General features: G+C 38.4%; 1 protein-coding gene across 1 annotated transcript in view; it reads right to left on the minus strand.

Annotated features, from left to right (window-relative positions):
- LOC115629491 (midnolin homolog) overlaps positions 1 to 19,384 on the minus strand; it is a 56,111-nt gene that overhangs the window by 26,740 nt on the left and 9,987 nt on the right. The gene's annotated exons all lie outside the window — the stretch shown is intronic.

Raw genomic sequence — 19,384 nt, forward strand, 5'->3', positions numbered from 1 at the left:
GAGCAAATCGTAAAAAAAAACTTTAAGCCCAAAACTTGAAACAGAAACAACAAAAGTGCCACAAAGGCAAATAAAAGACAGCATATAAATATAATGAAGCTAAATAAACATAGGTATGTAATTAAAGTTTTGCCCAAAATGGCAAAACCGACAAAATAGAATGTTGCAGTTGAGCATACCCGACTATAAGCTGCGCTAACACTTTCATACACGCATAGGAAAACAAGATTTATACTTTTTGATTATAAAATATATACAAATTTTTTTTGTATCTTTATTCTTTAGCCTAAAACTTAGTTTATCAGTTTAGTATGTTAGGACAGTTGCTGATGCAAAATTTAAAGACACTAGCTGTTTCAGATTTCGATATCGAGCCGTTCATACAGACAGACAAAAAAATGGGAACTAAATAAATAAGTCTATTAAAATGATCAATATAGACATAATTTGATCGGATTGTACAATTTTGGTAGTTAAAATAACAACAATCAATAATTTTCAAATGATTCTTTCAATGCTGCACCAAAAAAGTTGTTGCAACTTTCCTAAGCCCGCTAAATTGTTAAAAAGATCTACCAGAAACATGAGATTTATTTATTTAATCTAGAATCTTATGATGTTGAAGTGTTCGAAATCGTATGACCCTAGCTGTTTTAGATTCCGAGATCGAGACGTTCATACAGACAGACAATTAAACGGAATATACAAAAAACTTTCTATGACATTAGCGGACACATTCAAACAATATATGGTTGCTACTCTAGAATGTACAGATTTCGAGATGGAATCGTTTTTTCTACACATATCTCAGGTTTGTCTATGGACCCGATTTTCAAATATTTTGCGAAGCTTACGGATTTGAGCTTAAAAGGCGCGTGCGTTTTTTGTCGCTGCTCCTGCCCCGTTTGTACAATGACAACAATAAAAATATCATCAGCAGCAGCTGCAGCACTAAATAAACACTTGAGTGTACAGCTGAGTGTATCTTTTTCAATGGATAATATAATAATTAATTTTGGGATGGCATTTGTTTGCTTAAGAAACAGAAAACTGAAGAAAGAAAAAAATCAAAAAAGAAACAGTAACGATCGCATTTTTTTGCTGCGCACGATACGAACTTTTTTTTTTGGAATTGTAAATTTAAGGTGTTGAGCAGTGTACTCGCGATATTTATTTTATTTTTTTTACCTTTATGCTCTTTTTGTTGCTTTCTTATTTAATTTGCTTATTTGTTATTTGTGCTGCTTTGTATCAGTTTTGCAGCTGAATCCGTGGCTTATTTGCATTGTCAGCACTTTGCATGCGTAATGAAATTTTAGCGACATTTTTCGGTCGTTCATTTTTTTCCATTTTTTCTTATTTTCAACCGAAATTCGAGACATTGTAAAAATAAAATGCTAAAGTCGAGTAAAAGGTTCAAAACAGAATAAAGAATCGATGCGTTTATTGCCACTTTAACACCAGCGAGTAGAACATTCAGAAGTCGTGCCAGCTCGACACTCGAATACCCTCCCCTTTGCTCCCTACTCTTTCCCTAGCAATAGCCTTTCAACTAAGGTATGGCAATCCTATGGCAGCTATACGATATAGTGTCGATTAATCGATTCAAGTTCAATTTCAAATTATAAACAAGAAGTTCAATGCTTCCATTGTTTCCAGCAAACTTCCGTGTTGCTCCCAATTTCTTTAATCCGCCCTGTCTCATCTTTCAATATTTAAGAAGCTTCCTGCTCTACTGGTTCTTAAATCCGTTTAAAGAATTCCCACACTGATCCCCTATGGCAGCAATATGATTTAGTTAAACGAGAGTATGCCAGTCGTGCTTAACGTATCTTTCTAAACAAAACAGTTACGACTTCTCCACCGATTGTTCCTTTGACAGATATACGAACTAATGAGGCTATAGAGGCTATGGCTATGGGCTATGGTTTCTAATAAACATACTCTGCATACAGATAGGAAAAGTGTACGTTACTTACAACTTTGGTAACGCTAGCTGTTATGGTACCAAAGTTCTCAGGGTTCATACAGACGGACACGCAACGTTTCTTAATGCTATTCATAGGGTATTTCTATACCAGCATCTGTTTCTCACATTTATTTTGACCCTTTCGAACATTTACACACAAAACTGGTTCATATTTATTCTAAATATTTCTTTGGTATAGCTTATATAACTTTTTATCTGCCTGGATCTGTGACTGCTTCCTTCTAGACTCGACAAAAATGAGCTGACAATTTAAATACATTTTTGAAAGCGTACACAAATAAATTTATATGCATAGCAACGACTCGCATTTGCATGCGATCTCAGGAGGTGGCAGGCGGGGGGGTTTTTTTTTCGGGGTTATGCTGGTCACACGTAAGCAACGACTTGGCATTAGTCAGCACAGGCTATGCTGAGAGAAAACGAATGAAGGAGCTGTCTTGTGTTAAGACTCGAATAGAGAGAGTGCATGCCAGAAGATTGTACGAAACTGGGGATCATATTTGCGATCCCACATGAAATGACTTTAAAAGTTCTGGATCGATCAAGTGATACTCTTATCGATTGGCTGACAATAGTTATTACGGCCCCCAAATAATACTCTTAATTGAGGCTCATTCAATTCTTAACCAACTCTCCGAATGGAGCTTTGTACCGATCTAAGTTTCGTTACAAATTTAACAATTACAAAAATTATAATAGTGGAATCAAATTTCATGATCTTCAGTGTATTGGTATATTCTGTGAGATCATTGAGGAAGAGTTCTTGAAGCTTAATAGAGAAGTGTCTCTACACTCTCCTCGTCTCATCATCTCATCACCTTCAAAACTTCAACTTCAGATGATTATCTCTTCCTTGTCAAAAGGGATTCTTAGAAAAAAAAAAAAATGTTCCGGACCTCCAGAGCTAGCTGTGTGGGAATCAATTGCTGTCCGAGATTATATAGATCGACCAACTAGCCCTAAAATAATTGGGGATAGGGATAGGCCTCCTGCTGTGTATAACTAACTTTATGTTACATTAATTTTAATTTTACTATTTTTTTTTTATTTATATCCCGTTGTTGATTTTGAACTCACGTCACTAGTCTAGGATGAATCGCGTGTTCGTTGATTTTTTTTTTTTTGTTTTTTATTATCAATCAACGAACAACACAACAACTCATTTGTTTGTTGATTCTTCGCAACTTTATGCTCCATTTAACAATTGTTAACCTTTTAAAAAAAAAAAATTATTATTTACAATAAGCGCTGTTGTTGTTATTGTTGTAATTGTTTTCAGTTCCCTCAATTCTTAATTCAACAAAATCAGCAAATAATGCGCCAGTTGTTGTTTTAACACCTGAAAAAATGCAACACCAAAAATTACAACAACAACAACAGCAAGTGCAACAACAACAATAACGATGACAAGAAGAACAAGAAATTTAATTAAGCCTAAAAGTGTCAACAGCGTTTAACTTTTGACTTTTTGTATTGCGCAGCGTATGGCGAGAGAGCAGAACCACAGCACAAGAAGAAGAAGAAGAAGACGACGACAAAGAAGAAGAAGAGAAGAAAGCAATGGAAAAAAAGTGCAAAGAAAGAAATCGAGAAACCGAAACCGAAACCGATACTGCACAAATGAAAATGGAAATTCACTGCAGCCCCAACCGAGAATCGGCGCTTTGGGACTTAATACTAAAAAAAAGTGCTTGAACTTTTAATTTTTTACCTCAGCACTCATAAATTGACTTTTAATTTCTGCTGCTGTTTGTTGTCTGGAATTCTTTTTTTATTCATTCATGATAACATTTTTGCTGACTTCACTAAACACAACACTTCATGGGATGACTTCATTCTTTAACTTTGCTTTCATTCGCTTCTGACTTTCCATAAGTGGCTGGGGGTGGATGGGGGGTGTTTACGGTACATTAGAGGGGCAGGTAAATTGGAGGTGGACGCACCACAAAACAGCTGAAGGGCGGTCTGTTTTCTTCTACCCTAAAACATTTGCCATGATAAAGAAAACAGTCCCCTCGAGTACAACTATGAATCAGAATTAGAAGAACAGATTTGCACGTTCCGAGGCGTTCTAGGAAAAGTTTTGAAAAAATTAAAAGTGCACACAATTGCTTTTTTTTTTTTTTTTGGGCAGATTGGGTTTATTTTAATTTAAAATAATCAGCAACTTCTGCGTTTTGCAGGATGAGGATGCATTTTAAAGGTGTACAAACCTTTTGAATGGCTTCGATTTTCCTATAGCGCTTTCCTTTGATTAATTTTCTTCAAATCAAAATTGTCTTTAGACTCCTTCAAATGAAATTTCTTTCGAGAAGACAAGATTCCTTGAATATCGAGCCACCACTAGCACTAAAAATTTCCATATTTCAACTTTAATTTTAATGAAATTAGTTTCAATTTCTAATCGGTCGGCATTTTTGGCGCCTCATAATAATTATTAATGAAACAATTTGTGTATATGATTGCAATTATCAAAGATGTCTCTGAAATGGTTAGCAAATTACTGAAGAAACCAAACCAAGCATCAAATTAATGATCTACTCTTTGAATATTTATAATATCTGTATATTGAAAATTGCTTAGACTTTGAATATTTTGGTATTTTTTGAAACTTTTCCACTCAAAAATCTGTTAAATAAATGAATCTTAACTCATCTATTCATGATTATTCGCAAATAGTTGGACTACTATTGGGAAATAATTTGCTTTCAGGAGTGGAAACTAATTCTAAAAGGAAATACATAGTATCTTCTATAATATAAAAACTTTATTCATATTTTGATGAAATATTGTTGTGCTGCAGAAAATGATAAGAAAATCAATAAAATGCCATTTTTAATTTAAAATAATTACTAATTATTTTTGAACGAAAAGTATTCTATTTCTATTGATTTTGTATTGAATTTTTACAGCATTTATGTTAATGTGTGCGTAATTTGTTGATTATTGCTGTTGTACTTATTGTGGCTACAATGCATTTGTTTTGGTTAGCAACAAGCAGCTCAAAGCCACAACAAAAACTATGTACATAGATATGTATATAATAATGGGGATGTGGCAAACAAAATCATAAATAATAGAAAGAAACGAAAACAACAAGGAAAAATGTTAGGCAGCAAGCAACAGCAATTGAATTGTTGTTGGGTAAATGACATTAAATTGAATTCAATGCTGAGCACAATTGTGATTGTATGTATTATTGGGAAATTTGAAGCTTGAAAAGTCACATGCAGCAGCGGCAGGCGGCAATAGCAGTGGAAAGTGCAGGCGAACATATTTCTGTTATTTTTTACAGCGACGCTGGCAGCGATGCCAACAGCAACACAAAAGACTGTACAACAACTGCTAAAGCAACAAGCAAGCAAGCAGCAGGGCGAGTCGCAGCATAAATTATCCAACTTTACACACACACATACACACATACAAGCCTATGTATGTACATACTACTATGTACATATCATTGTATATAGAGGGTGTGAGGAGCACAACAATGCAGTGGAGAAGATGAGGCCCCAAGTACAGAAAAATAACAATATATGTAGTAAAGAGAAATAAAAACAAGGAAAAGTCGTTGTTGTTGTTGCTGTTACTGTCGCTTTGGTTGCATCAGTAAAGCGAGAGACACCACAACGTCAAATTATGCTGCGGCCGGCGAACATGTAACAAGAGAGCAACATCGGTACCAAGAGAGAGAGAGAGAGAGAGAGAGAGAAAAAGAAAGAGCGTGTGTTACAGAGCTGCGGCGAATTGTGCGTCGCAAGCAGCAACATTTTCGATGCGGTAACCGGGCAAACGTTTTTAATGACTGCATGCATGATTGATGAATTGATAAGATTTTTGGGGCTGGCCAGGCCAGGCCACCATTACGAAAATGTTGCTTACTTGTATGTGGGTCAGGGAGGCAGAGGCGTGGCAACGAATGGCATGGCGCACGCACATATGTATGTATGTGCATTCAATGTACATGCATTTGTGCCTAGTACATGTATACATACATACATATAAAACATAAACACACGCATACATACATATGTACATACCTGGCACTGCTTACGAACACAATTACATGCCGCTCATTCATTGTTTGGCAAGTAGGCAACATGTTGGTAAGCTGGCAAACGTAAGCGTACCATAACATGTTGCACAACATACGTAAGACTCATTCTGCTACGTTACGTAACGTAAGTTGATACGAAATGTAAGCAGCAACATGTTGCAGCTGAAATCAAACACATATTGCTGCAGGTGTACAAGAGAGAGAAAGCGAGACAGAGAGAAGGCGCGCAAGCCTGCGGCGCGGCAAATTCAACATGATGGGGAGACGACGTTGGCTGGCGGTGGCAAGGCAACAACAACAACAGAACAACAGGCTTTAAAATTTACCAAACGGCGAATGCTTTAAATAGCTTTAAAGAGCCGCGCAAACACGTCGAAAAGGGGTGTGCTTGTGTGTGCGTCGAAGCCGACAGCGATAGAGACAGCGACGTTGGCGTCACTATGTTGTCTGCTGCTATGTGTGAGGTGTGGCGACTATATATTTTGGTGTGTATGTGTATGTGTGTGCTTAGCGGCTTTGCTCATGTCGTGCCATAGTCTGCGGGGGTGTCTGCTATCTTGTTGTTGTTGTTGTTGTTGTGGTGACGGCGGATTTTACGCAATGCGACGCCCTACCCCCGCGTTCTGTGCTCAGAATTTCACATGGATTTTTGGGGAGCATTGGCGGCGGCCGAAGGACAAACGAAATGCGCGACAGACATCGTGCGGCATGCCGAAGCGTCAACGCCAGCCAACTAACTGCTGACCGGCCTAGACAGTCAGACACACACACACACGCACACATATGTACATACACATACATAGATGATATACATACGCAGTCGGAGGGGGGGGCGTACAGGCGGAGCAGCAGACTTGGTCGAGGCCAACAACGACGCTGGCGTTGCCGTTGGCTGCGCTGCAGAGCTGAGCAGCAGGCTGGCTGACAGGCTCGAACCCAAGTGAAATGGAAAGAAAATGTAAAGCAATTGCTTTAAAACTGTACGGATTCAGCGCGTCGACGACAATGCATTGGGAAATGCCACTATTAGTTTATTATTTTGTTAGTCTTTTATAGACTTGTTTCTATTATTATTATTGTTTTATTTATTTCGAAATAATGTTACGAATTCGGCAACTTAATACAAATATTAAATCAAATAACTGTCGCTAAAATCGATTAATTCTAGTTCCTATGCAGGAAATCATTTTGGAAATCTGACTTAATGCCGTTTTCTATTGTTATTTGGAGAGGTGGTTTCTTTTTGGCAGCCTAAGAAATACACAATATATAATAAATTTATGTAATATACATAGAAATATGATATATGTATATATGACAGATATATATGACCAGTCGGAACGGTAAGAGCTGGAAAGCCGAAACCCAAGCGGTTTGAAAAAAATTAAACTCCGAAAGGGACTCCAACTTTGATTAGATTACTTATATACTATAGTTCAGAGCGCCAATGATTTCGGCCTTATTACGATAAAATATTAGGAATCTTCATTTAAAAATTGTTCTAATTGTTGTTCTTTATAATTGTAGGGCTAGGCATTCGCAGAACTAAAGCAAGCTGGTATTGCTACACTCAAGTGGAAAAGAAAATCAAACTCCAAAGGGGGAAAAAGGGCTCCAAAGATTGTATGAAAAATATGAATTTTTTAATCGATCTACTTACTTGGCACAACAAATCAAACTGTATTTGCTGTTTTTATATATTTTTCTTGATTAGGGTTTTCAAAACGCCTTTGTGTATTGCCTTTGGTTTTCAAATGGTTTTTATAAAGAGAGAATATGGAGCTGATCTTTAATTTCAGTTCAGTTCTCTAGCGCCAGCTTTTGTTTTCAAAATATGCAAGATATCTAAAGAGCTGGGGTAAAACTCACATTTTTGACTTTCTTAATTGTTATTTCTGTGAATCGACTAAATAGGAATAACCTGGATTATGAACTTTCAAGGCATCTGCATAACTGCATAAACTTAAATTGCACTTCAGTTGTCTGGCGACAGCTTTTGCTTCCAAAATATGGAACATACATACATATTTAAAGAGCTTGACTAAAGCTTCAATATTTTAATTGTAAATTCTGTAAATCCACTTAATAGGAATAGCCTGAATTTTGAATTTTCAAAGCATCTGCACAAATAATTTGTAAGAGGCTTAAATTCCTACCTTGCCACTAGCACGAATGTGTGTACATACGATTATGTATGTGTGTGTGCGTGTGTGTGTGTGTATGTTTGTATGTATGTCTGTATGTGTGTATTTAAAATAGCATGAATGCTCATTGCAGGCAGGGGTTACTTTGCCATAGAGATTTTGATGGCTATTTTCCGGTTGCTCTCACACCAAAGTGCGTGGCGAGGCAAGGCATGGTGACTGACCAAAGCATTGTGTAGGCTTTGGCTTTACGGTTTCGTTTCGTTTGGTTTGGTTGGGTTTTACTTTATGTTTGTTTCTCCTCTGCTGCGAGAAAATACATAAAATTCCACCACCTTGCCACATGTGTGTGCTTAGCCTAGCTGTGAATGTGAGTGTGTCTGTGGCTGTGTGTGTGTGTTTGTGTATCTGTGTGCTGCTGCTGCCATCATCCTTCTTCTGCCTGGCACAGACTGACTGCGTTGCTGCGTAAATTATCATTTTTCTGCTGCCTATATAGACATTTACATGCAGCAGGATTCAGGCAGCAGGCAGGATATTTTCTACACGTGATGATGATGGCAGCAACGCAGCAGTCAGTGCACACACACAGACACACACACATAGAGGAAGGCAGCAAGCAGGGTAAACAGTAAAAGGAAGAAACCTACGTCGTCGTCGCCGTCGCTGCCGACGCAGCAACAAGAATAAACAGAAAATCTCTATGTATATTTGATATCTAGATATGGCTCTGTATGTGTGCGTATGTGTGAGTGTGTGTGTGTCTGTTAAACTGTGACTGCGACGACTGCAGCGAGAAATTCCACCACCAGCAGCGCTAACAGCAGCAGCCGCTACCACCACCAATGAACGTCAAAGGCGAAGCCAGCCAGCAGCAAAGGCAGAGACAGAGGCAGTGGCAGAACCAGAGGACGTAATAGAGTAACAGAAGCAGAAGAAGAAGCAATAACAGCAAATGGCAAACGAAACGACTCTTCCTCTTCAACTTCAGCTCTCCAGCTCCACTGCTCTCCCGCTGTTGTTGTTGCTGATGGCCAGGCGGCGGCAGCGCAGACCGGAGAAGTAACGCAGCAGCAGTCGCTGCCGCTATGGCTGTTGCGCTGCCACAAAATGTTGACGCTGGGAACCGCATATGATATAAAAAAAAAAAACAAAAATAAAGTAAAGAACGGCACAGAATAGAATGAAAAGAAAAAAAAAACATAAAACCAGAGCCGACTAACTGTCTGGCCAAATACGACTGACTGGCTCGCTTGGCTGGCTGCCTGCCTAGCTGACTGGCTGCCTGGCTAGCTGACTGACTGTCAAACTCAAGGGCAACTGTACGTACACACACACACACACAAATACACACACGCAAATACATTGGAGTCTAAAATGTGAGTAAGTGTAAGTGGGTGGCGTCGGAATTTCAAGCCGAACTTTAAATTTTGCAAACAACCAACCCCATATCACCATTAGGTATATACATACGAGTATATACATATATGTATACCATATATCGGATATCAAATACATAAGGCAGAATATATCTTCCCTTGACTTTTCTTTTCTTAAGTAAACTAAATTCTCTAATTACTGTTTTCTAAGATAAGTTTTGTTTGAAGATCTTTTTATTTCTCTAACTCCAAATTGTATTTGGTATTATGTAGATATTAGATTAATTTTAGTTCGGCCTTTTCAGCATATTCTTGACTTATTAATAAGACTAATCAAGTATAATTCAAATTTTACATCGGCTTAATCTGAGCTCTTTCTCTATACAGTACAGCTAAGCAATCCATGATAGATTCTGTTTTATTCGAACTTGCAAGCAATTATGCTTCCAGGAACTTCATATGTTTGCGAATCTCCAACAGAAATTGCTTCCTCGATTTAGTTGTCTTGGGAAATCTAAAACGAGGTTAAGTTAACCTTTTGCTAGCACTCTTTTACAATTAAGAGGAAATTGTTAAGTTGATTAACCTAATTGAAGCTCCGTCTGTCCGTCCGTCCGTCTGTCTGACCGTATGATCACCTAGATTTCAGAGACTATAAACGCTAGAGACACAAAATTTTGCACAAAGATGTCTTATGTGTTTACGCCATACGAGTTTGTTTTATTCTTTTCTTTTTCCCCGCCACTTCCCACCATGGAGCTTTCTGCGTAACGCCGTTCGTAAAATCGCCTATACCTCGGAGACTACTTATTCTATCTACTTATTCCTTATCTATAAAGCTGCCCTTTAAAATGTTTTTCGTTAAATCGACAGACCCAAAATATCACCACAAACTAAATAGATGTAGGGTGAACTTAAATGAGTAGACGAAGCACACGCAGGTTGGCAGTTTCGAAAGTTAATGAAACTATATCTAGGGTCGAATTAGGTATTGCTTCTAAATGAGTAGCTCTTACTTCGTTGGTGATCTTGGACAGATATTATCCCATAATATCTTTAATAATAGCTTATATCTATCTCCTACTTAATGAGAGACCGACCACTTTCAAGCTCAGCTTTACCGTAAGGTTTGACTTTGTAAAAATCGTTTTGGGGCTTCTTTCTAGCTATGTATGTCTGTATCTTCACACACATGGTACATATGTATACATATGTAGAGAGAATACTAGAGTTGTACCGTTTTGAATGAGCGTAGGCTTCTGAATGGTCTCTGCTATGATGCTGTTGTTAATGAGAAGACGATTAAATATCAAATGGAACGTCACGCATGATTTGTAGACGACGCAAGGCAAACGACAAGTGAGAGAGAGGGAATGGGAGAGGGAAAGAGAGAGATAGAGTGGTGAACGGTGAAGCAACATCCGCAAGCGGTTCTACCGGTTCATTGCGTTTCTACTTTAATTAACACAGCAGCAGAGTATTTTCTACTCTTTAACCGCTAAGCAAGCGCTTGCCATTGCGCAGAAAGAACTCTTTGGCAATGATTATATAACGGCACCGCATGTGTGTGTGTGTGTGTGTGTGTGAGCCCACTCGGCTCTGCTTAAGTTCCGTCACCAAAATAAAAAAATAAACACACGGAAATGTCGCACGCCCTGCTTGATTTGATTTCTAATCTGGTTTTATTTATTCTATTTTAATTCCACGCGTACATACATACATACATATATATAGTATATCTTATTTGATTTTGTTGGCTAATTGATTGCATTTTTTTATACTTTTTGTCGCCACGTTTCTTTGTTTCTTTCTTCTTCTCTATCTGGCATTCTTGGCTTTTATTGCCATAAAAGGGGTGAAAAAAATGCTTGACTAGACAAAAGCATGCGACAAAAATCATAATTTGTAAATTATTTATTTATTGTTCCGTTGCCAAAATATGAGGAAGTACTGCTTTGTCTAGCAGCAGGTGCTTGAGAAACGGAGACAAACATGTGCAGCTGTCGATGAATATTAAACAGTTTACAGGTAACTCGAGAGACCAACCTAATCAATCAGATAAAGAGTGTTGATGACGAGCGTTTTGCATACAGAATATACATATAGTCGATGGGTGATCTCTCAGAGATCAAAGTAAATGCGAATTATAAGTAGTTCTATCGATTTAGTAACTCTATATAAAAAATATCATACTTATATACTTATAATAGATAGAGTCGATCAAAGATCTAATAGATCCCGACTATTGTATGCAATAGTTCTAACGATGAACTATCGAGCAACTTAAGAGACTAACCAAATCAATTAGAAAGAGCATTGATTCTTTTGAATATATAGAATATAGAACAGATAATCGATCAAAGATCTCAAAGACTATTTTATGTAATAACATATGTGATCATTCTATTGACAAACATTTAAGAACAATAATGCTTTTATACAATATAAAATTAGTTAAATTAGTTAATAGACTACAATAATGGAGAAAGTTCTTGAGTGTTGTCTACAATTTCTGAAAAAAAAATATACTTTTCTATCTATCTATCTATATATTCTATCTATCAAACTAGATCTGGGAGGTAGCAAGCTAAAGGCACTTCTAGGTACCTCTGCAGTATTCAATTAAAGTAAGTTCTCTTCATTTTTCACTCCATTCTCCATTTTCGAAAGCAAAGCTTTAACGATTCTATGGGTTTATATGTAATGTATTGGAGTCTTAGCATTTAAAATTGAATTGGCGCGCCAGTTCCCTTAGCTGCCCTTGCTTTTCGAGCCCTAAACTCCCGTACACCATACTGTCCATACATTTACACTTAATTCTTTATTCCCATACTATTATCGCTCGGACAGGATGTTAAGGGGGAGCTTTTTAGCCGTTCCTGTGATAGATTTTTAGTGACATCACATATACGACAATATCTAATGGACACGATTGGATGCTTCCGCTCAAGTTATATAAATACTTTTCAATGGCTTTAGATATACATCAATTAAGAAACTGCAGCTAGCAGCTACCCCTAAAATCAGACTTAGGGTCAGTCAAGGCAAACTTTGATTACACCATACTCACACACACCCTGATACCCCCACCCACACAGAGAAACACTTACATAGATATATACACATCTACTCGTATGTACTCTCGTATTGTCGACCGGCCGGCCGGCCGGCTTGCCGTCACCGAAAAGCAAGCCATAAAAAAGCAGCAACGCAGTCAACCAGGAACCGCTCTCGTCGTCCTCAACGTCCTCCTCTCTCGTCATCATGACCATCATCACCACCAAACCTAAACCCTAACCCAAAACTCCAGCCACAACGACACATATGCCTAGCAACCAACTCAACCACACCCGCCACCTCATACCCCCAAACCCCCTCCCCACCCACTGTGCCGCATTGCCATGCTTTTATTACATTTGACGTGGCAGAGAAGCCCCAAGGATGGAGCTTGGAGAGCGAGAGCGAAGCTAAACATTTTTAGCTTTCACTGCTTTTAATGAACGGAATGGAACATCGACTAGCTAACTGGATGGCTGACTGACTGACGCGTGCCACAATTGGGGGCTGGTTGGCTGGCTGGCTAGCTGGCTAGCTGGCAAGCTTTCCATTGGGGTTGCAACCACCACAGCAGAACAAGGGCGCTGCTGTTGATGATGACTTTCATTAATTTTGGGCGAAAGCTGCAGCCACACTTGATTGCCGAATGAACCAACGAACGAACGCCCATCTGCCCATCTGGCCATGAAGCACCACAAACGATTCAATATGCTAACAGTAAAGCCTTCTTTCTAGTACCCTTGAAATTCTTATAATAACTATGCATACAAAAAAAAAACTAATTAACCAATTGTTTCATTATAAATCATTTAACAAAATAATAACTGACCTAAAACTTGTATTCAATTCTGTTTTTCAATCTCAAGAGATTATATATATTCTTAGAGATAACATCTTAAGCGATTGCGACTCACAATAGAGCTGTACATAAATTTTCTTCATAACCAGTTGAGAGTCACTGCTCTCGTGGTCATCAGACAGGCAAATAATTTGCACACAAATTTGTCGAAATTCACATAAAATCAATACACCTAATTCTGTTTTTACACGGGAGGTTGGTTCCAAAAACAACCGTGTCAAAAAATACATTGATCATAAGGAAAAATAGGTGATTGGTTCCATATCTCTAAAGAAATATACAGTCGACTCTCTTTAATTGAAAACTGCGATAATTCGAACCTCTCTATAATTCAAAGTTATCACGAGTTTCCTCCTAAATCTCTTTATATTTCGACCTTAATAATTCGAAGTTCTATTTATTTGCTCTCACAAATTTCGAACCATTTGATATTTCAAACTCTCGATAATTCGTAATATTTTCAGAGTCCCTCGAGTTTGGAATTAGCCGTGTTATATCAAAATCGTCTAACAAAAGATCGTGTAAATACAGAATTAGGTGTATTGTTTTCTGTGGCAATAGACTTCGCAGGTATTTCCTGTAAGTGTTTAGTTTCTTTTTAAATAAAAGTTGTACGTATAGTCTGGTAAATAGTTTGTTTTAGGCAAGTGCCACTGTGAGTTTTTGTGTGTCTTCCTCCACTTAAAGTTCAAGTTCTTTATGATCTGATGGAGGAGGTGGTGGTGGTGGTGGTGGTGGGTGGGTGGTTATGACTGGTGTTTGGCAATGGGTTGCTGTCTGTCGCTCTGTCTGTCTACTTGGTTGGCTGCCTGGCTGGCTGGCTAACAATTGCCTGTCAGCTGCAGTTTTGCGGCAACCTAACTACCCGAGCCACATTCTAATCAACTTCCTTCCAACCCACCTATATACATAGGTACATACATACATATGACAACAGGAGGCATCACCACCCTGGGAAGAAAAGCTTTTCTGATAATAGCTGAAAGGGTTGCAGCAGCGAACAGAGCAGGCCATGAAAACTCGCTCGCTGATGAAAATCAATGGAAAGCAACAGTAGCTGAGGCTGAGTCTGAGGCTGAGCCTGAATTTGAATCGCAATCTGAATCTGTAGCTGAAGCCGAAGCCGAAGCTGAGGCCAATACTCGTATGAATGCAAGCCAGCGGGAAAGTGCCACACCACACGACAGAGACGTGGCACATCATCATCAAATCAACAATGAGCTCATTTTTGCTACTGCGCGACGCTTGGCAACCCATCCATTCAACCATTCATCCATTCATCCAACCATCCAGTCATCCAGCCCATTGCCCGCCTAGAGGGCTGGCTTAAGTCGTTGCTTCTCCGCCTTGCTTTGCGCGCTTTATTTGCATGCGGGCAGCATCCATAGCAACTAAATCAACAGCAGCAACAACAACAACAATAACAAAAACAACAACAACTGCAGCAATAGCAGCAGCCGTAGCAGCAGCAACTACAACAACGACAAAGACAAATTAAACAAAGAAGTCAACGGGCAGAGGCGTCGCGGCAGTAGGGTGGGCGGCTACAAACAACAATGAGAAATCACAGCAAGCAACTAAAAATAGCTAAAAACGAATAACAACAACAGCAACAACAACCAAAATCAACGTAAAGAAGAAGAAAGAGCAAAAAGCAGCAGCAGCAGCAGCAGCAGCATCATCAATAGCCGCCCGCGTTGCCAAAACCCACCCACCCAGCAACCAACCTAAAACAGCAGCGCAACAACAAAGAGAACGAGCCGAGCAAGTCAAGCACAGAGCGGCAGCAAGCTTTGCTTCTAATTTCGAACTATTGATTCAGCTGACGCTTACGCTGCCGACGCCGACGCCAACGCCAACGCCGATGTCGTTGTCGATGTTGATGGCAACTGCGAGGCCTATGCCGACGTCAGTCTGTTGTTTGTTGTAATTGTAATCAACAAATTGACGGCAGCGAGCAGCACAGCAACCGGAAAGCGTTTTGCGAAAGGGCAAACATTTAAATGCATATACACTCGTGCATGCATATGTGTATGTGTGTGTGTGTGTGTGTGTATGTGTATGCGCAAGAGAGCAGGCAGCGACTGCACACTTATACACATACATACAAGTGCCGGCCGGTTGACAAGATCAGCGCCACAGTAACTGCGACTGCGACAGCGACTGCGACTGCGACATCGGCTGATGACGTTATTGAAAGCCGTAAAACTTTCGAGGATTGAAAGTAAAACGCGAGAGAAGCAACCACCACCACAACCACTACAACTACTGACGTTTAATTTAGCAAGAACAAAATAAGTTTTCTTTTTTTGCGCTTTAACAATAAAACGAAACTGGAGAATGAGTAATAAAAATAAAATGGGCAATTGCAATTACTTAGAAACGTGCTTTATAGGCATGCTGCACAAGTTAAAATGTATATATTTATACTTACATACATTTCTATACGCACCCGCACATATGTATATACATATGTATGTAAATACATGATTGAACATATGTTAAGCAAACCCTCTTCACTCACTCTCTCTCTTAACAGTTTCTTAACTCGCTCTCTCAATTTTTATAGCCTGTACCCAAAGGGTAAAAGGCTACTCTAGTTTTGTGCGAATGTATGTATGTATCATTATTATTTATTATTAATTTAATAAAATAATTTAATTAATATAATTCTAATAGGAACAAAAATTTATTTAATAGTTGAGCTCACTCGACTTTAGCATTATTTTCTTGTTTCTCCTCTCTATCTCAACTCATCCCTAATATTTGTTATCTCTTGAAACATCATCCCCAACTCTCGCTCTTGCACTGAAAGTCGCTCTCGAAATCTGTATCTCTCTTGATTTGTGTCTCAATCTCTTACACAGAATTTATTTAATATTTCGATCTCTTGCACTGAACATCTCTAGATCTGTATCTCAATCTATACACAATCTCTCTCTTAATCTGTGTATAAATCTCTCTCTACAATTTATTAAATATCTCAATCTCTTGCACTGAAAGTCTCTCTCTAGATTTGTGTCTCAATCTATTACACAATCTCTCTCTTAATCTGTGTTTCAATCTCTCTCTACAATTTATTTAATATGAGTATCAACAAGTTTGTAAACAGAAATGTATCAATGTATGAAAACGTGAATGCAATTCAAAACAATCAGATAGAGTGGGGGAGAGCGAGAGAAGTGCATTCACTATTCAGTGCATCACAAGATGGGTCCATCAATTGTTTATTGCATTACTAGTAAATAATTGACTTTGGACATGAGAGAAAACACAAGAGGAGCAAGCAGCTGAGAGGCGAGGGCGTACACTTGTGAATGCACTCGATTCACAATCAGCTGTCATGGAAATTCATTCGCCGACAGGTCAAATTTATTTTGGGCTCTAGAAGTTGTTTGTTTTTGTCTCAGCAGTGCTTTGTGATTCACACTTCATTTGTTTTGTCTTCTTTCTTTCTTCATTTTATTAGTCTAGATTAAAAATGTAATCTGCCCGCCGACTTCTTGCCTATACCTACACCTACATACATACATATATGCATATATTCCAGTTTGTAGTGTACGAGTATGTGAGTGAGTGTGTGTGTGTGTTTGTGTTTGTTTATATTTGTTTAATGTTTTCGCAATTGCAAACAAATGTTGCCAAAATTGCAGTCATAAAGTATATTACCAAGAGACTTTATGGGTACATGGATGGATGGATGGATGGTTGGACGATGCTTCAGAGATGATCGGTATATGGGAGGCTATGGAAATAATGATGATGATAGATAAATGATGCTGCTGCTGCTGGGCTGCCGCCTCAAGTCAATAACTTGTGCGACCAGCGCGGGCTTTTAATTATCAACAAAATAGGCGCATTCGTTCATTGGTTCGTATTCGTTCAGTTATATTCTTTTTTGTTGTTGTTGTTGTTGTCTTTTATTTTGTTGAGATCGTAAACAAAATGTTATTTGCTTTTGTTCTGTTCTGTTCTTTTCTTTTGGCACTAGCCGCAGTGCATTGACACAACAAAGACAAATGTAGAAGCAGCAGCAGCCACACAACCACACAACCACCCAGCTACGCAGCCACCCAACCAACTGCTTATGTCTATAAATAGTGGCGCATTTGCCAGCAGCTTGCATGCAATTTGGCATAATTAAAGCGAAATTTGCAACAATATTGCTTGAAGACTCACACACACACAACAGCACACAGAGAGATTGGCACATTGTATCTGCAAGATACTAGATACTCGTACAAACAGCGAAACAGGCAAACGTGCCATCGTTCGGGCAAACTTCTGTCTGTCCGACTGTCTAGTCTATCTATGATTTTCAACTATTCACTATTTATACTCTGGCAGACCCCACAAAGTATATATATTCTTAATCAGCATGACAAGACTAGTCCGTATGAACACCTGGATCTCAGAGACTATAAGAGCTAGGGACACCAAATTTTAGTCCCAGATGCCTATGTGAATACGCAGAAAATGTGTATTTTGGAACTCCTCTTCCTCCCCCCTCTCCACCGCAATCACTAATTTTCCATAACTCTCGTATTTCTTGAAATTTTTCATTAATATTCGAAAAATACCTCCAGTGTTTCATTATGATAGACCGACTTAACAGGCTGGTATAGTCATAATTATAATTGTTGCCCATAATTAATTATAATATTATTTATAATAATTCATTATTTCTATAATTATTCGAAACATATGTGCAGAGTATTTCAAAGTTGGGACACCCGACTTTAGCTTTCCTACTTGTTGTATCTGGCAGATACATAGATACACAGCACGTTCACGTCTCTTCCTCTCCCTCTTTCTCTCTGCACAATGTTTTACATTATTTATCTTCTATCACCTTTAATAATTTGAAACTGTAAAAAAACACACGCAACCACCACCCACACAATTCGCCCAACAAAGAAAAGAAAAAGCAAACAAACAAACCACCCATAACGCCTACGGCTACAAGATGTCGCTCAAAGCTTTCTATTTTAAAAAACTTAAGCTGACAACAACTACGTCGGCGCTGACGTCCGCATCTACCACCCTCCCCCCGAAACCCCAACCCACCCCACCGCACTCCACCCTAACGTACCTACAGAAAACGTAGTCACGTGGTACTCCCATAATTTTCCGTCAATCTATCTGCCAAAATTCGAGGAGAAACTCATTAATGCGCCTACACAGACACAGAGCGCAACAAATAGAGAAACTATTTATTTATTTAGATCGTCATCAGATCAGATCATCATATAGTATACATTAATAATCTCAGAATGTTTAAGAGGTCGCTAGAATTATTTGCAAACGTTTCCTCCTGTAAGTGTGTTTCTTAAGAGCACATTTATAGCATCCATCGAAATCGGTGCAGAAGACAAGGAATTGAAACTATGTATTTATTCCGATCATGTGCTCAGAATGATTCAAAAAGTATTCTCAAAAGAGAGCTAAGACAAACATCGCTGCTCATATCGATGTATCGATGATGTCCTAATTTTGAACCTCCCAATTTTCTTTTGAATGAGAAGAAGAAAACAATTTCCAGACTCTGCTTCAAGTGGAGAAGCTCCTGTTCCTCAACAAAAACATATTCTTGTAGTCCATGGATCCGTTAAGAAATCAAATATAGATGTCTTTTGAGCCCTATTCTTAATAACTTCCTTAATATCTATAATTATTATTAATTAGATAATTTAAATATTTATTCCGATCATGATAATGTTCAGGCTTGCCACAAAGATATGAAATTGGAGTTGGAATTTTTACACAAATAATCCTTTCAAATAGGACTGTTGTAATCTATACTGGGAACTGTTGGATCATTTGGAAGATTATAAGTCAAAGTTCTTTAGAAGATGATTAAAAATAGAGTCTCTTTTTTGCCAACAGCTTCGATTTACT

This window comes from Scaptodrosophila lebanonensis, unplaced genomic scaffold, assembly GCF_003285725.1.
Source record: "Scaptodrosophila lebanonensis strain 11010-0011.00,11010-0021.00 unplaced genomic scaffold, SlebRS2 tig00000155-arrow-arrow-pilon, whole genome shotgun sequence".
NCBI classification, from domain to species: domain Eukaryota; kingdom Metazoa; phylum Arthropoda; class Insecta; order Diptera; family Drosophilidae; genus Scaptodrosophila; species Scaptodrosophila lebanonensis.